We start from the raw sequence: 21598 nt of genomic DNA on the forward strand, positions 1-21598 counted from the left end.
TGAATTAGCTAAAACTTGTTTTCTCATTTAAGAATTCAGATTCTGTATATGTATAAACTTGTCCTGATTCAGTACTTTTCAGCTGAGTTCTGAGACCCTCATCTCAATGAAATGCTGCATGGATTGGGTTCTCACCTCAAATTAGGAAGCTGAGAGCATTTATATTTAATGTGGGATCTCTCAATGAAAAGTTTAAATGAAGTTGAAATAAATGAGCAACCTTTTCCATTCAATACACACTACTTTGTTTACCACACGCAACAGATGTTCAAAACGTATGTATTTATAATCTTGGAGTGAACATTTTTATTCTTTGACTTTCTAAGTCTAAATCCCATTTTTGTATTTGAGAAATCCCCCACTGTAGGAATGAAGGTAGAAAGCCGGGCCTACCTCCCACTGAGATGCTGAAAATGCTGGATACTCTTTTTCAATGTCCCTAAGGTTTAGCCAATGAGTTATTCTTGCCAGAGATTTTGCATTTGGAGGTAGTGGTGCAAGGAAGTAGGAGTAGTAGAGAAATCCTTGTAAGGCATGTGGTGGCAATTGCTGGTGAAGTGAGGTATTCAATGGTTGTGAGGTATCTTCACTAGGCTGGCTCTATGTGCCATTTTGGTTCTGAGCCTGGCTGTTACTGAACCCTCATCTTTCCTGCCTGTTTTCCACATGTGGTTTTCTAGTCATCTTGTGAGCTGCCCAATGCATATCTTTCTGCTTAATCTCTTGAAGTTGGACTCGGGTACTTGCAGTTAATAAGCCTGACTGGGTATACTTTTAAATACTGAAATTATGGCAATGCCATCATTGATATAACATGTATTTTTCTAATTCAAAGTCCAACTGATGGTACAATTGCCTTTAGAGCATTTTGTTGAGATGACACTTAGTTCTGGCCATTTTAAGGTTGAGCTAGGTGGATCCTGCCCAGTGTTGGACAGAGCAGGCAGTCTGTATCATTCTGGGATGCTAACACAGCCCATGGCTGGGACCACCCTGAAATGTTGCTGTCCAGGGCATCCAATAGCCCATTCGATGGCTTTGAGAAAAAAAAACTTCTCTTCTTCCAGATGAGCATAGCATTGTGCCTGGGTCACTCGTGGTAAAAGGGACCTAGTGCTAGATTTTTGTCCCACTTGCCCTCTCAGTGGGGACCTTGTGCAGAGTGTAATCTGCCAAACCACATGTGGTAACCACGCTGCCCTCCATAGTCAAGTCCCCAGTAACTCCTGAAAAGAGACACAGATGTTGACTACCTCCTAATCTCAGACCTCAGGAAGCTTACAATCTAGTTTGAAAGGCCAGCTGTAAACATATAGAAAGACTAAGCTAGATTGAAATACTGTAATAGCAATTTAAGACAAGAGAGAAGGGGGCTGTATTAGTCAGGACTCTCCAGCAAACTGGATCTTGCAATTATGAACACTGTAATTCCCAAGATGTGTACAGTGAGTCAGCAAGCTGGACCCAGGAGAGTGAATGGTTTAGTTTCAGTCTGAGTCTAAGGGCCTGAGCCATCCTATCACTCCATTCATTTCTTCAGCCAATGTTCAGTAAGTTCTACTGTGTGCTAGGTATTATATAAAATGCCCTAGACTTAATACAAACTCTTCTTCTTCCAAACATAAATATAATTATTTTGTGTGCAATTCTTTTTAGAATAGTGGCAAATGAACTATTTTATCTTATGTTTTGTTCTTTAACTTTTTAATTTTGTATATGTTTTACGTTCTTTTCGTTTCTCCAACTGGGTTATACCATCCGAGACCATGTTTTCTAGTATCAAGGTAACCCTCATGAGTACTTTCAAAATAAGCATGTGATATTTGCTGCTTAGACTTAAAGCCTTAGCTAGTAATAATGTCATAAAAGGACAACTTTTCCCTTGTCACAGTGGCAATTATACAGATTTGGAATCAAGATGTCTTTCTAGTTGAGGAAGGACTGCTTGAGCAATATCTTCTCCTAAAAACATAAACAAATTGCTCAGGTGGTCATAAAGTTAAATGCTAATTTAAATGCAACATCAAGAATGTGAAATAAGTGAAAGGGAGGGGCTGGCAGTGCAAATCCCAGCAAATAAAATCTAACTGACATTCACTCTGCAGTCCCTTTAAGAAGCAGCAGTTCTTAATTGTAATAAATATATAAATTGGTTTCTAAAGGGACTCAAGTGCCTAGTAAAAGCTCAAGTACTGAACAGAATGAAGAAAAGAAAGCACGTTATCCTTATTTTTTATGTATAAGCAAACCACAAAGTTATTTGACATCTTTACAATTTTACTTAGAGGTCACCAATGATAACTCATTTCCTAATGCTGCACACACCTAAGTAGAAGCAGATTCCTGTGCAAGAGTAGCATTAACAGTATTAGTAATAAAGCCAAGCATCAATTTTTTTTTATTTCCAGCCTGATCACTAAATTTTTAGCTGAAACTGCATGTGATACATTGCAGGTGTCCTTATATATCAATAAAATTGACTAGAACAAATAGAATCAAACCCACTATTACAGTAAAATTGGTAGCACTAATATGTGTTAATGATAGTTGGGCCGTCTAATTTGGGGAAATAGTAACAATTAGAATGCAAGCCTGGGCAACATAGCAAGACTCTGTCTCTAAAACAACAATAACAAAAAATTAGCTAAACCTAGGGTCACACACCTGTAATCTCAGTACTTGGGGCACTAAGGTGAGAAGATATCTTGAGCTGACAGGTAGAGGCTGCAGTGGGTGCAATCAGGGTTCATGTTTTGAACAGAATGAAGAAAAGAAAGCATGTTACCCAATGTGTAGTCTTTATCCCTCACCCTGCTCCCACCCTTTTCTCCAAGTTCCCAAAGTCCATTGTATCACTCTTATGCCTTTGCATCCTCATAGCTTAGCTCCCACTTATGAGTGAGAACATACAATGTTTGGTTTTCAATTTCTGAGTTACTTCACTTTTTTTCTAGAGTCTTACTCAGAAATTGAAAACCAAACATTGGGTACAGTGTACACTGCTCTGGTGGTGGGTGCACCAAAATCTCAGAAATCACCACTAAATAATTTATTCATGTAACCAAACACCACCTGTTTTCCAAAAACCTGTGGAAATAAAAAATTCAAAAACGAACAAACAAACAAAAAAAACCCAAACACCAAAACAACCAACCAACCAACCAAACAGACAAACAAAACAATTAGAATTCAGGCTTTCGTGCTTCTGTTGGACTTATTGGTGAACAACTTCACTTATGTTTTTGGCTACTTTTTATTAGCCAAAGCAAGCCATGTGGCTGCTTTGGAGGCCAGTAGTGATTGAGATACATAATTGTCCCATGAGGAAGAGCTTCACAAGTTGCATGGCCAATCCTAACATTTGTGGGCTGGGGATGGATAGTCCTTTTACCAAGAGGGGCAGGACATGTTTTAAATAGCATAAAATCTACCATAAATCATGATTCCATTTTTCCCATCAACCCCGCATATGCACTTCAGAAAATACTTTTCTTAATACTGAAAATCCTTCATTGCTTTTACTGTTGGTCTAATACCTAGTTTTAAGCTCATCTTCATCCTCTGAGCACATTTTACTTTACATGTATTTCTTGGTCTGTTAAGCTTTGTGACAATAGGGATTGTGTCTGTTTTTGTTCTCCACCAGATCTCCAACACCTAGCACAGTGCCTAGTAACTTAGAAGGCACTCACTAAATATTTATTGAAGGCATAAAATGCTTCTTTCAGATCATCACCTGATCAGTGCAGGTCAAAGTAGAAATATTACCACGCTTATTGTAGATGTTCTACATTTTTTAATATAGCTTTGAGTTATGTGTCTGTGACCACAGGACCCTATGAATTGTTTCTCTATTGTTGCCTGAAAAATGTCTGTAGATATTGCTCTTAAACTTGTTTTCTCTCATGTATTATTGTACACTTGGCTTTTTGAACCTATATGCAGACCTTGACACCTCATTGTAACATCCCATTTCATTCAGTCCATTACTCCAGCTTGTCAGTATTTTCTTCAATCCCAATTTAGTTACTTAGTGGATTTAGTGTCTATCTCATATAAAGTATATGCAATCATATGCAAAATCGGTGGATTTATTTGCCTTCCATGGCTTTGTTCCAGCCACTGATAAAAGTGAGGCAGGAAACATCTAAGAAATGCTTTGTGTCACACCATCTGAAATGTTTTTTCAGCTTGCCATTGATCTGTTATTGGAAACTGAGTGTTCATGGGATTGCCCAGACAAGCAACACTGCATGATCCCCTGGTGCCACGGGAGCCTGAGTCCAGGCTCTGTTAGGTACTAACATGTTACTTACCACATCTTTGAGCCCTGTCTTTCTCTGTGTAAAATGCAGGATTGGAAAGGGAGATAAAGTTCGGATTCATTACATGCAGCATGTAAGTAGTAAGTAAAATGCTTAGCTGTGTGTCTGGTACCTGATAGGTGCTAGAAACATGTTTCCTTCCTTTTCTGCTACCTCAAGTGTCCTGTTTGCAGCTCCTCTTAGATCTTTTTTTATTGGGTTCAGAATTAGAAGACAAATTTTCTAAGTCCCTTGATTCAAGTTCAGTCCACATACCCAGAATGCTCATTCAGGATGCTGAAACATAAATATAACCCTCACTCTCTGAGGTAGCAGCCAAGAACCTTGAAAAGATCTCCAAACTCAGAGATATGAAAGCATATGTACTACAGAATCCCAGGAATATCTCTGGAAACAGCCTTGAATATTTACCTAGGAAACCAACTTATAATTTCCCTAGATAAATATGCAAACTAATTCTAATGACACTCTTGGGCCACACTTGTTTTTTGTTTTGTTTTTTAAAGCAGATTTTTCTACCTAATTGTATTTTTGCTTAGGCACATCCAGATCAGTTTGAGCTGGGTAACAGAAACACAAGAGGAATTTGTCTTTGAAAATCCGCAATGTGGAAAATTTACTTGCAGCTAGTAAAGAGGAGCTTAAGTGAGAAAAAAAATGCTTTGGGGATTTCTGATATTTCCCTCTTCTTCTTTTGATCTTCAGTGTCAAGTTCATGTTAACCTGGACTTGTGGTACACTTTTACTAATGAAATAACTACATATGTGCTCAGGACTGACCTGGAGTGTTAAATTTATGGTCTAACTATTATTCTTTACATGAGCTGGGTATGGAATAATGCCTATTTTAGTGAATCAAGGACATTAGCACTTTGCTTCATTTTAAATACAATCATCCCACTGTATCAGTGGCTTCCACATCTGTGGTTTCAAGTAAGCTGTTTAAAAATATTCAGAAAAAAGTCTGTAGTGAACATGTACCTTACGAGAATATATACTTAGGTTATGTGCAAATTCTACACCATTTCATTTCAGGGACTTGTGCATTCTCTGATTTTGGTATCTGAGGGGAGTCCTGGACATTGAGAGATTACTGTACTGTTTTATTTGTGGCAGGTTAGTCATAGCTTAGTTAAGGTCCTTGTTTTGACTGGGTTCAAAGCCCACAGCTCTAGCCAAGGACTCAGACCTACTCCGAGTCCCAGTGATAAAGGCTTTTTAAACTAGTTTGGTGGTAATGGTTGCATCACAGTGTGAATTGTGCTTAATGCCACTGAAATGAACATTTAAAAAGAATTAAAATAATAACTTTATGTTATATATATTTTACATAATAAAAATATTCTAAAAATGCAATATGTGATCCTCCATTGAATCTTGAACCAAGAAAAAAAAAGTTATAAAGAACATTTTTAGGATAGTTGATAAAACTTGAATATGATCTGTAGATTAAATAATAGTAATGAATCAATATTAACATTTAGTGATTTTGACAGTTGCAATAAACAAGCAAAAGCACTTTGGCAGAAAGGCAAGACAAAAGCTGAAATATTTCTAGCTGAAAGGAAAGTACAGGAAGTAAGAGGCTGGGCCTGGGATCACCCAGCATGAAGGCTGAAGTTGGCAGAGTCATGTGGACGAGAAGGAAAGCAGAAGGGGACCGGTCCCTGGAAAACCTGAGTTAAGGGCGTGTGGGAGGGAGGTGAACCCACCTGGCCCAACGCGTGTCAATTCCAGCTGCTGTTTATCAACCATGTGCTATCAATGTTCTTTGTGCCCAGTTTTAGTGAATACCGAATTTTTATTTTCTACATTTTGCAGTTACTATCTGCATCAATGCTGGATTACTTTATGAACATTACCCTCCCTCTTATGTGTAGAAAATAGTATGAAGAGCTGTAGATTGCTTCAGAAAAGTCTAAGCCAGGTTACAGTTGTCTAAAAACTCTCAATTTATTTTATGATATCATATGGTAGTTAAATTTCATGAATTTAGACTCCACTAACTCAAAATTTATAAATTTGGAGGCAGAGAGATTCCTGATTTTATATTTAAAAAAAAAGAAAAAGTATCTAAGTAGCAGATAAATAATGGAAGTGGGTTTGCAGATCAACCTCATTAGGAAGGCATGCTGTTCCCTGTACTTGAGAAGAAAAAATTTACTCACGAAGTTATTAGTATGCTAATTAAAAAACATTATTATCTATTCATTAAAATAAGTCTGCAAGCATTCTGAGTTCCAGTCATTTGTAAGCCTCTGTCCTTTACTGGGTGTAATAGTTTTTTTTTTATTTCATAGGGTATTTCTTTTTAAATAGTCTATGATTCATACTAAGCTATCCTTCATTTGTCTAAATCATGAAGTATTTTATCTTACACTGAAATGTTTAGTGAGTGGTTTATGAACAGACTATTTTCAAAGAGTTCTAGAATGCAGCATTTCTTTTTTAATGGAATAAATTCATTTGATATAGAGATTAATCCAGATAATTTAGGAGATCATATTAAGGAAAAGGCAGCAAAACTGAGAAAGGTAAAACAGGATGGGAAGGAAGTAATCCATGTGGAGGTGATGAAGCAAACCTGCTAGGGAGTTAGTGAAAACCATAGATTATATGTATTTTGGTAATTTAAAAATGTACCAGCGAAAAGGAAACAAACTACCAGGCAAAAATGAGAATAGTGTCTCTAATAGTACTGTCAGTCAGAGTGATAATTTTAGGAGAAAGAATTTAGTCACATACCTGGCTGTTCCCTGAGATATCACATTGCAGACTCCATTTTCATTCTGAGTAATGGAGCACAGACGAGGGTTTTGGATGGTGGCGAGGGATGGAGAGGATTACATAAAGTGGTGTTATTGCAAAACTCAGTGCAGAGGAGATGTGTTCCAGTTGCCCGGCTCCCATCCTGGAGGCCAGAAAAAGCTAAAATACTTCATACCCAAATGCTTAAGTCAATGCAAATGTTGGATAGACTGAGAGATGTCAAAGCTCTCTCTTCCTCACTGAGTGAATAGTAAACCACATGTGATAAAATCAGGACCAGATGGTTCTGAAATGAGTGTCTCCACTTCTCAGGAATGTGTGTGTGTGTGTGTGTGTGTGTGTGTGTGTGTGTGTGTGTGTGTGTGTGTGTATTTGACCTTTTAACAACATGAGGGTTAAGGATGTTGACCCCTGCTAAGGTTTGGCTATGTGTCCCCACCCAAATCTCATCTTGAATTGTAATCCCCATGTGTCAGGGGACAGACCTGGTGGGAGGTGATTGGATCATGGGGGCAGTTTTGCCCATGCTGTTCTCATGATAGTGAGTGAGTTCTCACGAAAGCTGATGGTTTGCAAGTGTGACACTTCTTTGCGCTCGTGCTCTCTCTCTCCCCCTTCTCTCTCTCTCTCTCTCTCTCTCTCTCTCTCTCTCTCTCTCTCCTTCTGCCTTGTGAAGAAGGTACTTGCTTCTCCTTCGCCTTCCACCATGATCGTAATTTTCCTGAGGCCCCCCAGCCATGCGGAACTGTGAGTCAATTAAACCGTTTTTCCTTTGTAAATTACCCAGTCTTAGGTAGTTCTTAATAGCAGTGTGAAAACTGACTAATACAAACTCCTGTGCAGTAATAAAATGTGCATATAGCTTGTGATGTCCCCAAAACTTAACTACTAAAAGCCTAATGTTGACTGGAAGCCTTATCAGTAACATAAATAATCAATTAACACATATTTTGTATGTTATATGTATTATATACTGTATTCTTACAATAAAGTAAGTTGGAGAAAAGAAAATATTAGGAAAATCTTAAAGAAGAGAAATATATTACTATTAGGTGGAAGTGGTTTATCATAAAGGTCTTCAATTTTGTCTACTTCATGTTGAGTAGGCTGAATTGGAGAAAGAAGAAAAGGGCTTGGTCTTGATGCCTCAGGGGTGGTAGAGGTGGAAGACATGGAGGAAGTGGCAGGGGAAGCATGAGAGGTAGACTCATTGCAGTTCAAATCCATGTTGTTCAAGGATCAGCTGTATATGTATGAATGGATATGAATAGATATGAATAAATATTGTAAAGATATTCATGGCTGTGATATAGTACATAGGGAAGAATCACCATTTCATCTTTTTGTTATGTAAAATTTAAAACATACACAAAGTAAACAGAATAGTAAAATGAATTTCTATGTACCAATCACTCAGTTTCAATAATTATTATTCTTGCTTTATGTTTATCTACACTCATTCCCCAGCCCCTACTCAATCATTTTTACATTTTTTGAGAGAAAGTTTATATACATTAAAAAAACTTAATAATTTGGACAAATGGATCTACCCATGTAGCCCACATCACCATTTCATTCTATCCCCCGTGGTTTTCTACAGATATCTAAACCAAGACTGAACTGCATGGATCCCATTTTAGTTTCAAGACAGGCAACCCAGTGCCAATAGCTTAGATTTCATGGTTTCTTAGCAGTGGTGATGTTGAAGGGATGGCAGTGGGAAGTAGAGGAAAGAATGGAAAGATCTAAGGAGCAGAGAAAGAAGGAAATGTACCCTGGAAGTAAAGGATTTGGAATTGGAATGGGCTCTGAAAGAAAATGGGCAAGCTGTGGAAAGAGAAAATAAGTCTCATAACTTCATGTACTCCATGAGAAAAAAGAGAATTCCTATTTTCTAACTTTTAGATGGTAATTAGAGGTATCTCAAAACAATGCCTAAGAAGTTATCCTGTCAGTGCATTAAAGCTTCTCCCCAGCCTATTGAAAAAGCCTAGAATGAAATTCTGCTCATGCCTCACACGGAGCTTTCAGTTCATGTGTTCCCTTCATCCTGTACTCCTAGCCCCTTCATCACGGGCATCCTGCCATCTCAGGGTGGCTTCCTGGCCTGGTCATGTTGTTGATCATTATTGACATTCTCACTGCCTCTTGAAACTCACAGTATCTTGGAAAAATTGAGCACTAGCAAAAGAATAGCCCAGAAGGCTCCATGACCACTCTAAGTATGCCCTCTACTTATGACCCTTCTCAAAGTTTCCTCCTGCACCAGTTCTATTTTTAGGGCAGTTTTCTAGCCTGCAAGACCTACTCCTCTTTCCTACATAATACAGCTGAAACAAACCCCCAGAGGGAATGCATCAATATGGTACGTTATTTCCTGGTGAATCAATTCCACCACCCTCAGATTTTTCTCTGGATCCCACCTACATTTGCCAGGTGGTTTCTTCGTCTTAGCTCCAAGACTATTCTGGCAGTTGGTCCTCAGTGCTGTGGCTTGGAAATATCCTCAGAACTCTATTCCAGATGGCCCTTCATCTGTTAATCTCTAGCTCTTCCTGACTCTCATGTGGTCTGGACTGGTGGTATGGACCAAAAACCAGATTCAAAGATAGCTTATTGCTTGATAGTGGGCAAGGGCAAGAACATTTGAGCAAATGATTCCGAAATAAAAAAGCAGGCTTAAGGCAAGGAGACAGGGCCATTTTTCTGTTGATAGAATCACTTTAGAGTTTTGTTTTTCTGAAGGCATTTGGTTCCCATGTCTGTTGGTCTTCCTAACAAGAACACGATAAAGCTTTAATATAATGCCCACTATTTTCTGTTTTATGCACTGAATGTAAATCATGTCAAGTTCAAAGACTGTGTATTCTGTTTTCCTCAATGGTACCTTTGCTTTGTAGCTTGAGGAACAGTAAGCTTTAATATATTTCTTTGTGAGTGAAAGACCAATATTGATCGATGAGGTGTTACTCATTCTTTTGTTACTTTTAATAAGCTCACACATTAGGTTAGGAATATTAAGCTTCTTCCATCAAATCTAATCATAGCATCTAAGGAGCATTTTGGAGGTTAGCCACAACCAATAGGAGTAAGCTTAGAACAACTCTGGTTTTCTCCAATAAACTCTCACTTAGCAACTTAAATTCTAAAAATGTATTTAGGGAATATATATTTATACTTACATTATACGTTGTATTAAGCCATTCTTGCCTTGCTATAAAGAAACACCCAAGACTGGGTAATTGATAAAGAAAAGAGATTTAATTGGCTCATGATTCTTCAGGCTGTACAGGAAGCATGGTGCTGGTATATATTTGGCTTTTAGGGAGCCCTCAGGAAGCTCACAATCGTCGTGGAAGGTGAAGGGGGAGCAGGCACATCACATTGTGAAAGCAGGAGCAAGTGCCAGTGGGAGGGAGAGAGTGAGAGAGAGAGAGAGTGAGAGAGAGAAGGGGAGGTGCCACATATTTTGAAATAACCAGATCTTGTGAGAACTCACTGTCATGAAGACAGCACCAAACCATGAGGGATCTGCCCCATGATCCAAATATCTACAACCAGCCCCCACCTCCTGCACTGGGGACTACAATTCTTCTTGAGATTTGGGCAGGGACCAAACTATAGCATATATAATGAAGAGATACAATTGTTCTTAGAAAAATAAGTTCCTTTATTTTCTTTGTATTTTTTCATAAAGTTCCAAGAGTTGCTAGCATTTGGTAAAACAATATTCACAGTGTCTATATGTTTTTCCTTTTTGGTCCTTGGTTTCATTTTTTCTCCTCACCTCTATCCCAGCCTTTGACTTTCTATGTAAGGAAACTTAACATTTTTTGTTTACAATCACATAGAAACTCCTCTGGTCCCTTGGCCATTTTAACAAAAAATATAAATACCAATTGCATGTTTCTTTACTCTGTTGTTCTTTGTTACTTTCATTGAGCAATCCTGAGGTTTTAGTTGTTCTTCCCTTCCTTTCCTACTCTCAGTACTTCAAAAGCACAATCAGATCTTTGCTTAACTTAAAATACATCTTTTCTCCTACCCAAGCAGTACTTCTTACATTTTTGCACTGCTTTCATGTTTCTGTTTTTTTTTTTCTCTAAGGACTTTCAGATTCATATGCTTCTTTAGTCTTCATGCTATATCTTTGTCTCCTTAAAAAAAATCAGTGCTCTCTCCCTTTAATTTTTGGTGGCTTGATTTCTGATGGTGCTACTTTACAGAAATATCTAGTACTAAAGAACGTTTGAATTAGGTATGAAATGCATGTCCAAATTTAATAATAATAATATATTTTCCATCAGCATGTCTTTAAGAATCTTCTTTGTTTATTCCCTCCTGCAGCTGAGGAACATTGCTGATTTGGTTTGGATTCATTAATGCAGATGAGCTTTTGAACATAAAATTGTATGTCATTTGGAACTGAGCTGCTTTCACACACTTCAGGTGCAAAAATGTGAAATGAAGAAAGCTTGGTATTGTAATTACCGGAGGTAGGATGGTTGCACTAGCTGATGACTGGGCCTCCAAATATTCTCTGACCAAATTAATCTCCTTGTTGATTTCTGTGTTTCTTTTGTACTCCTGGTCACTAAAGCTATTTTAATAATGTACAATAACATTTGTAACCTGTATATTGACATGTTGAATCAGAATCTATCCAGTAGTTGTTAACAACAAAGAAGACACATATTGGTAGTGTTAAAACAAGTTTCAGGTGATCAGATCTTTGCCCAACTTCAACAGTAGGAAAACATAATTGCTCAGAGGCTGAGGCAGGTGGTTCACTAGGTCAGGAGATCGAGACCATCCTTGCCAACATGGTGAAACCCTGTCTCTACTAAAAATACAACAATTAGCAAGGTGAGGTTGGTGCTGTAATTCCAGCTACTCGGGAGGCTGAGGCAGGAGAATCACTTAAACCAGGAAGTGCGAGGTTGTAGTGAGCCAAGGTTGTACCACTGTACTCCAGCCTGGTGACAAGAGTAAGACTTTGTCACACACACACACACACACACACACACACACACACACACACACACACACACATGATTGCTGTGCTTCTAGTTTAGCAGTAACTGTGAAAGTGAATGCAAAGTCATAATCACGATTAAAGTCTTGAATTTCTCTGTCTTTGGAGGAATTTCTCTTGAATACATTCCATAGGGCCTGCTTAGCAAGAAGAATCTCTTAATGTAGCCATATTATGTTCAGAAAAAAAGTGTTTTCCTCCTGCAAGACTCCTCACTTTCTCTGTAAAGAAAATTTGGGGGGAAGGTTCGGAGGATCTTGATACTGTTGTAGTGCAAATAGGTTTTCATGTCCTCAAAAGAAAAGAGCCTTGTTGTTTAGGCTGTTGTTCAAAGCTTGAATGGCTACAAGGCTACAAGTCTCTTTCATGACATGGATGATGAAGACAGCTGTTCTTAGAGGCATGCCATTAAAGAGTTGGCTGCTGCCACATCCTGGAGAAAAGAGAAACATCATGCTCAAAAATCCATCTCTTTAAAGAAAACGAGTCAGGGACAGTAGCTCATGCCTATAATCCCAGCACTTTGGAAGGCTGAGACAAGAGGATTACTTGAAGCCACGAGTTCCAAACCAGTGTGTGTAACATGGGGAGACCCCCTGCTTCTACATAAAATTAAAAACTTAGCTGGCCATGGTGGTGCACACCTGTAGTCCCATCTACAGGGAGGCTGAGGTGGAAGAATTGCTTAAGCCCAGGAGGCAGAGGTTGAAGTGAGCTATGATGGTGCCACTGCACTCCAGCCTGGGTGACACAGTGAGACCCTGCCTCATAAAATAAAATAAGGAAAACCATGTATGCTTTAGCTAGCACCAAGTCCACTATTTTTGTTTCTTCTGAATAAAGAAGCTAGAAGATATCATGGAAAGAGTGCCGTTCCATTTTGCCTACTTTAAATATTATACCATGGAGAAATTGTTAAAGAACAATTTATCTTTAACCCTTCACACTCAGATGCTGCCAGCTGCAAGGTCAGGTTTAGCTTAGTTTATCAGCTCCTGAAATGCTATTCAGGCATGTCAAAACCACAAGACACAGTTCCAGCTACTGCACTCAAGTTCTTCCTCGACCTCAACGCTTGTCACCTTCCTTTCATTCAGCTCAAGTTCCCATTAGGAGCGTGGGGCCCAGGTTGAAACGAGATGAGGCAGTTGTTTGCTTTCATTCATATTTCACTAACTTCTCTAGGCTGTGTCCCGCATCTTTTACTACATTTTGTGTCATTTGTTATTACTGTCCAAGGTATAAACTTGATACAGACTTTGATTATGTTTATGGGACTAAGGCACTCAGAACTATAGCATTCAAAACTGCCTGGCCTTCCTCCAGAAATTTGCTGTATAACCTCCATAGTGATAGGAAACAAGCTTCCCAGAAAACCAAATCCTTCATATCAAATAACTGTGTCAGTTATTTTATTCATATTAGCTTTTCTTTCTTTTTTTTTTTTAGGATTTTTTTTTCCCATTTATTTATTTTATTGCATTTTAGGTTTTGGGGTACATGTGAAGAACATGCAAAATTGTTGCATAGGTACACACATGGCAGTGTGATTTGCTGCCTTCCTCCCCATCACCTACATCTGGCATTTCTCCCCTTGCTATCTCTCCCCAGCTCCCCACCCCACACCGTCCCTCCCCTATTTCCCCCCAACTGACCCCAGAGTGTCGTGCTCCCCTACCTGTGTCCATTACAGCAGATACCAGAGGATTGCAGATCAACTCAGCTAGGGGCGGGCTGGGGATTGGTGGTGGTCCAAGGAAAACTCCACGTGATTGACAGAAGCCCACATAGGGTTACTTAGGTCAGACTTGACATATGATCAGGTGAAAATGCAGCTCCAAAAACTTGGAGAAGACCCCAGCTCCGGAAACTATTTTTAAATAAAATTAAACTTTCTAAATGGTTTAAACACATGTTTTTAATACTTGTTAAATGTCTTTTCTTTCTGGAAAAGACATGTTTCAAGAAAATGAAGAAAAGGATAAATACTTGGCAAAACAATCTTTTCTCCAAATGCCCCTGGGTAAAAGCAAATAAAAATCATACTCACTACCAGGCTGTTCTACACCTGTGTTTTGTTTTTTCTTTTTTACTCTTTATTGTGTATATAACAGTTTGCTTCATATACTTCTTAATTAAATATTTAACAGCATATAACGGTGGAGGTTGGGCGATGTTAGGCTGTGTTTTACTGCGTAGCTTAGTGTGCTTATTTGCATTTTGTGGAGGTGTTTTAAACCACACGAAGGGCTCCTTTTCATGCAGAGAACTAAAGTACATCCCACAGAGAGACCTTTGAGCTCAGTTACTGCATAGAATGAACCTCTGGTCGTGCCAACATGGCAGTCTCTAATGCATCCCAGTTCAACTGCCTCCCTCTGGGCAGATCTTCTGTTTGCTTAGCGGGGAAATAATGCTTTGTTGCTTTGTCATTCCTTTTAGAAAGCCTAATTTGTCTGTATGTGCAGTAGAAGAGGGAGATAGAGATGGAGGAGCAGTCTAGAAGCAGGTAGGGCAAAAAGATAGTTGATTAATGGCAGCAGAGAAATAGTCATTGGCTGAGCATGAATCACTGAGTAGCCAGCTGGGCTTGAGAAGGACTCTGCAGCTTGAAATGTATGTGTTAAGATAGGTTGAGGTTGTGAGGGTGTCAGAAGCCTTTAACTGACCCAGGGAATAACAAGCAGATAGAGAGTTGGTTTGGTCAATGGTGAGCTGGCATTTGGACAGGGATTTTTTCCTTCTGCAAGGTGAGTGCAGTGGTAGAGCTAGGGGTATGTGAAGAGAGGAGATTTGGTAGCTTTCCTAGGGTGCAGGTGAAACAGCCAGGCATGAAGTGAGAGGCCAAAGTGGAGCCCTCTGTGGCCTTTTGCCAAAGTCTAGAGTCAGGGTTCCTGAATTTATTCATGCCATAGGCGCTTTGTGAATGTCATGAATGCTTGCTATGGACTCTAACTCTAGAATAGAATTTCTCCACCTTGAGCTATTGACATTTTGGGCTAGAAACTTTTTTGCTGTCCTGTGCATTGTAGGATGTTTAGCAGCGTTGCTGGCCTCTGTACAAGAAATGTCAGTGGCAACTCCTCCAACCCCCAGTTGTGAGAACCACAAATGTCTTTAGCTATTGTCAAATGTCCCCTGGGGGTGTTGGGGAGAGTGGGGCAAAATTAAACTTCATTTGAGAATTGTTCTAGGGTCATTCAGTGTGTCTCTGGCTGAGTCTGTCACCTGTTGCCCTGTGAGGAGCACCACTAGAGTAAATGCATATGCTTATGTTTTTTGCTAGGGAGATATTTCCTCAAAATAGTGTCTCCATTCACCTAGGGTATGGCTGGCTTCCCTTCATGAGCATGGACATCATATGGCAGTGCTTCTCAACAGTGGTGCTGCCTCCGGTGCCAGAGGCAGGGAAATTTTAGAGATGGGGCCCAATTTTAATTGATATAATGATCAAAGAACACTACTGACATCTGTGAACAGGGGCCAAGGACGCTAGATATTGAAGATTTGTTCCATGACCCACAAAAATTTTGACTGTCTCACAAGATCTATTTATAATTATCTGAACTTTGAATCTAATTCCATTTAACATATATGCAGAACGTAGTTTTGCTTGATTTTAATGGGAATGCAAGTGCCATTTAATGAAGGTGAGATTGTTGTTTTTTTCTGGAAATTTGCAAAGAATTATATATTTCAGAAAATCATGTTATTGATGACAATTGCTGATTTGAGTTGCCAGGATGCAATATATTTGTGTTAGTTTGCATGTGGAGTAGTTACATTCATGATAATTTTGTGTGTGTGTGTGTGTGTCTGAATATAAATATATAAACGTGTGTGTATATCAGTTTGCAACTATACTGGAAGGACCATCTTCTCAACGTACATCTCTAACTCTCATAACTACCTTGAATCACAAAGGAGCACTAAAGTTTGCATCACAGAGTAATATTTCATGGTGAGATGTTGTCACCTTTTGCTGTGTGTTCTGCCGTGAATTTACATTTCTTTCTAGGGAATGTGAACATTTGCATCATTCTTTACATGAAGCCAGACCTTCAACTACAGCTACATTGGATAGCACAGCAGGACATTCTGATGCTAACCGAGGGGAACAAGGGTTTCTCCAGCTCAGAAGGAGGAAGCGTCTCTCTGGCTTTCCTAACAAGTGATTCGCTCTGTCTTTCTCTCTCCTCTTGGCTCTCTCTCCTTTGATCCATGCTGGGTATGTTACATATCTCTTTCTCAATACTTCTCCAATTTTTCATCTCCAATTTAAAGCAGGTGGCCTGCGCATGTGAACTATGAAGATTATGAGAAGCAGGTTCCCACAGTTCTCATTTTCCTCAGAATGATCCTCCCATTAAATGTGACTTTGGTTATTTTCTCCCACGTAAAATGACTTAAATTTATGATCATCCTCATCAGTCTGGGAGGGCAGAAATTCTTTGACTGTAGCACAAGAAGACCTCTACATTTGCCTTAACCCTTTATTTATATTAGATTTTCTTCTACTTTTAGTGACTCTTACTGGCATCATTAACTTCTCCTGGATTGAGTATTATCTATAACTTATAAGAAGAAATGTTCAATTAAGATTACTTTCAGCTAACAATTAAAATGACCATTTATTTCTTAGCACTTCTCTAGCAAGAATAAGAACAGCCCACTTTATTAAGTAGTTACTATACGTCAGGTCCTATGCCAAATTCTTTATAGGCATTGTTTCATTTAATCCTCATAAATAACTGTGTGAGGTAGATACTATTATTATCCCCATTTCATAGATGAGGAAGCTTGGAAAGATTAAATAACTTGCCCAAGATTTCACAATTAATAAGTGTCCTTCTTTGTCCATGAAATGTAAGTCATTTAATACCCTAAATAGAAAGGCATCCCAGAGAAAAATAAATTGAGAAAGTATAAGACTAAATCCATCACCAAGACATTCCATCAGTGTAGCAGTCGTGATGAGCCTAGCTTTTCCCTAAATATTGGCTTGCAATCACATTCTCATTACTCATATCTAAACTATATATAGCAACAATATGTCATCTAGAGAAGAATGACTGTAACAGTTGATGCTAACAGATTTCAGTGGATGTCTCTGTTTCTACTTTGGCTGCTGTCCTATTTAATTGGTAAATTATTTGTCATCAAGGAACTGAAAACAATAAATTTCAAAAGCAAGTTACGTAGCTTCTCTGAGCCTAGATATCGATATATCTAACATATGACCTTTGCTTTGCTGGTATTTAGGGGCTGGAGGATGGAGAATAGAAGAGAAGATGAGTATAGTTTTATACTAGCAAGGCCAATGCTATTGTTTTAAATTTGTCCACGTAAGTTGTCTTTTTCCCTTGTGTTTACCAACCAGATTATGCCCTTAATCTTGGTTCTGAGCCATTGATCTTGAGAGGAACCAGGCAAGTCTACTGCTTCAACTGAAAAGTGTATCTAAGTGTTGACTTCTGGGTAGGTGAGCTGCATATTGTTGGTTGCTACTCAGCTCCTTACTGCCTTTCAATTCTCTCCGATTTCTGGGATTAGAAACCTGCTTCCTACATGACTTGGACCCTGCTGCCAGCTGGGTTTTGTTGATTATACCAATGAGAGGAACTCAGGTGAGATTCGAAGATGGAGGGAAGCAGATGTGGTTGTGCTTCAGGCAGCAGTGTCAATGGGAATGTGCATTCTCATGGATTTTCACTCAGCAGCCACAGTGTTCCGTGGCCTTAGTGAGCTCATGAGCTCTGAGTAACATGACTTTCCCCTTTCACTTTTCCAGTCTTAGCATTTTCTTACAGTTATAAAATTTTGGCTAAACTTTTCTTAATTGCACTTCCACTTCCTTTGATATTTTTTGTAACCTCTATATTAAATCCTTACCTTCCATTTGAAATGAAATGGCTTGTATTTCCTAGTGTAGACACCAGCTTATAGGTGGGGTGGAATTTATAAAAGCCAATTACATCATTTTCACAAATTTGATCTATTGAATGATTCTATTAATTGTAAAGTGGAAATAAGTTATAGCTTAAAAATTGCTTGTATAAGATAGAGCAAAAGGTAACTGGGCGTGCATAAAGCCGCCCTATCTAGCCCTAGTGGAATATGTTCTCAGAACAAAAAGGACTGCACTAAAACATAACAAAGCAAAAAGAGGGGAAAAAAGCACCTTGAACTGTTTTCAGTAATAATATTGTAGGCAGAAATGTTAGTATTGTTTTCAGAGACCCTTCTAGAGTATCATATGGTCAAGCAAGTGAATAATTATGTTAGTGTCACTGTGTATCATGTTTTTCAGAGGGGGAAATAGAAAATACAGATGTAAGATTCATGAGGTTAAGTTTAAAACTCCATAGAACTGACCTGGAATTTGAATAAACAGTTTAAACTCATGAAATATTTTGTCTTTAAAAATATATTTCCTAGCTCTCTCCACCAAAGAGGCCTACAAACAATGACCGATCCATTAGCAATGAGCATCTTTAGCATACAGATTGTCATCTCTAAACATAATTTCCCAAGAACCAGGGCTTCCTGGGGGAAATGGTTGATTCCAGGCTGGGGCAGAAAATATGCAAGATTATACGGGATTGTTTTGCCACATTACAAAGCAAGAAACCTATCAAAGACCATTCATGTTGCATCAGAAAACCTTAGGCCTTAACTTGAAGTTTCCACTGGCTAAATATGGGTCAATTTGGACATCAGTAAGAGTAATAACTGTATTGGTTTGAAGCACATAAAACATGCTTGAATACATAAGATAATTCTGCAATTATTTTTGCATCAATCTAATAATACAAACACAGGAAACATTATCAACCACCTTTGAAGGGTGCCCAGAAGCCAACACACTATAATTTATTTCCTTCCTTCCTTCCTTCCCTTCCTCCCTCCCTCCCTCCCTCCCTCCCTCCTTCCTTCCTTCCTTCTTCCTGCCTCCTTCCCTTCTTTCCCTCCTTCCCTTCTTTCCCTCCTTCCCTTCCTTACCTCCCTTCCTCCCTCCCTCTCTCTCTTTTTTTCTTTCTCCTTTCTGTCTTTTCTTTCTTGATGGGGTCTCACTCTATTGCCCAGTCTGGAGTGCAATCGTACAATCATAGCTCACTGCAGCTTTGAATCCCTAGGCTAAAGCAATCCTCCCACCTCAGGCTCCCAAGTAGCTAGGAGTCTAAGTGCAAGCCACCACACCTGGCCCAACTAATTATTTTGAAAACTGTTAAATACAGTGGATGAATCATTCTTTTATTCTTTCTCACATTAACCAAATAATCAATTAGATAAAATTACTGTTGGTCAAAGGATTCCAGGTAATAGGGAAAGGAAAAAAGAATTTGAATCTCATCATTCCAGGAGGCTGGGCATGGTGGCCCATGCCTGTAATCCCAGTGCTTTAGCAGGCCGAGGTGAGAAGATGACTTGAGGCCAGGGGTTTGAGATCAGCCTGGGCAATATAGCAAGACCCCATTTCTAAAAAAAAAAAAAAATCTCATTATTCTGTAATCTCTAATAAATCAGTAAATCTAGGCAGTGATCATTAATGGTTGCTAACATGACAAAAAGAGAGTGAACCAGAAAATGTGGCAAAATACGTAACACCACTAGTGACATATTCTTGCCAAAAATATTGAACCTAAGTCTAATAAATCCACTAGAACTACCTACCAAATTATACAGAACAGTGAACATGTTAAACATTATGGAATGAAGTCACAAAACTCACACTGTGGATTTTGACATATATAATGTGGATTTTGACACAAATTATAAGAAGTAGCGGAGGGGAGCCTATAGATTAAAAGAGATGAGGGAAACATATTAAATAATTTCAATGAAGGGTCCTTTTTGGATTCCAATGCAAACAAAATCATGAGACAATTAGGGAAATTTCAATCCTGGCTACATAATTAATTAGGTGAGAAATTAATATCAATTTTCTTTTGGTTCAATAATTTTGTGGTCATGTTTTTAAAAGAACCATTATCTTTTATCTTTTACAAATACGTATTGAAGTATTTATGGAGAAATGATGTCTGGAATTTGCTTCAAAATAATCCAGAGAAGGGGGAATTATAGGGATACAGAGGAGTCATGATTGCCCATGAGTCAATAATTGTTGAAGCTAGATGGTGGGTATACAGGGGATTGTGATGCTACTCTCTCCACTTTTATATATATTAGAAATTTCCTATAATGGAAAGAAAAAAAAAGAGGACTAAGTAGAAGATCTTTGTGTCCAGGTTTCTGGAAATTGAATGCCTTCCATCCTCAGTGATTGCTGCCCTCTGAGCTCCTTGGGTATTTCCAGGTATGCAGACTACATCAGAACTTAAGTTTTGAAATGAAATGTACACTCTTTAGCTTGGAAGAGATGAAGAGCTAGATGCCTCAAGAAGAATGTTTCTGATTGCTGCTGTAACAAATTACCACAAACTATGTGACTTAAAACAACATAAATGTGTTCTTACCGTTTGGGAGGTCAGAAATTCAAAACCAGCTTCACTGAGCTAAACTCATGGTGTTGGAGGCTGCATTCCTTCCAGATACCCTAGGGGAGAATCTGTATCTTGACTTTCCTGTCTTCTACAGGCTGCCTACATTTTTGGGCCCTGGTCTACACCCCTCTCCTCTCTACATCTGCCTTTACATCTCCTCCAATTCTACTGTATCTCTCTCTCACTTATAAAGACCCTGGTGATAACTGTGGATAATTCAAGATAATCTTCCTATCTCAAGATCCTTAGCTTAATCACATCTGCCAAGCCCCTTTTGCTACATAAGGTAACATATTCAAAAGTTCTGGGGATTAGGATGTGGACATCCTTGGGAAAAGGCATTATTCTGCCTACAACAGAGAGAATTGAAGAACCCATGGGGGTTCTTTGGCTAAATCAGTTGCAAGGGAGTCCAGGGAAACAAGGCTCCCAGGAAAACGATGGGGAACATTTGGTTACAAAGAGATGATGAACAACACAAAAGTCTTAAAGGACTAAGATTTGGTAGCGAAAGAACCAGTGAGAAAGCATTCAAGAGACCTAATGATCATCTGTAGATTTACAGAAGTTATTGCAGAGGAAATGATGACAGGCTGGTTTTCATTTCCATAGAACCAGCATCAGTTGATTTAAATGAAGTAGAGGCTATGGATGGAAGATTTATGAAAACTCTTCTACCTGTAGGATTGAATCTGAAAATACTTTAGAAAGGTTGAATGAGGAATTCCCTTCCTTAGAAATTTTGGAGCACCAGGCTCCTACTTATCTGTGGCTGTCAGTGGCTGTCCGGTCTTGAAGTAGTACATGTCCGGTCTTGAAGTAGGTGCATGTTCTATGGGGTCTGAGCTGGCCCTCCTTATAATTCTGTTTATGGTTAATGTTGCTTTGAACTCTGGAGAGTAGAAAATGCTGCTGCAACTGCCTGGCTGTCTTGGATCTCAGACAGAAGGAAAGAAAGAAAAACC

The sequence above is a fragment of the Sapajus apella genome, unplaced genomic scaffold, assembly GCF_009761245.1.
Source record: "Sapajus apella isolate SASKATOON/1434 unplaced genomic scaffold, GSC_monkey_1.0 scaffold28, whole genome shotgun sequence".
NCBI classification, from domain to species: Eukaryota; Metazoa; Chordata; class Mammalia; order Primates; family Cebidae; genus Sapajus; species Sapajus apella.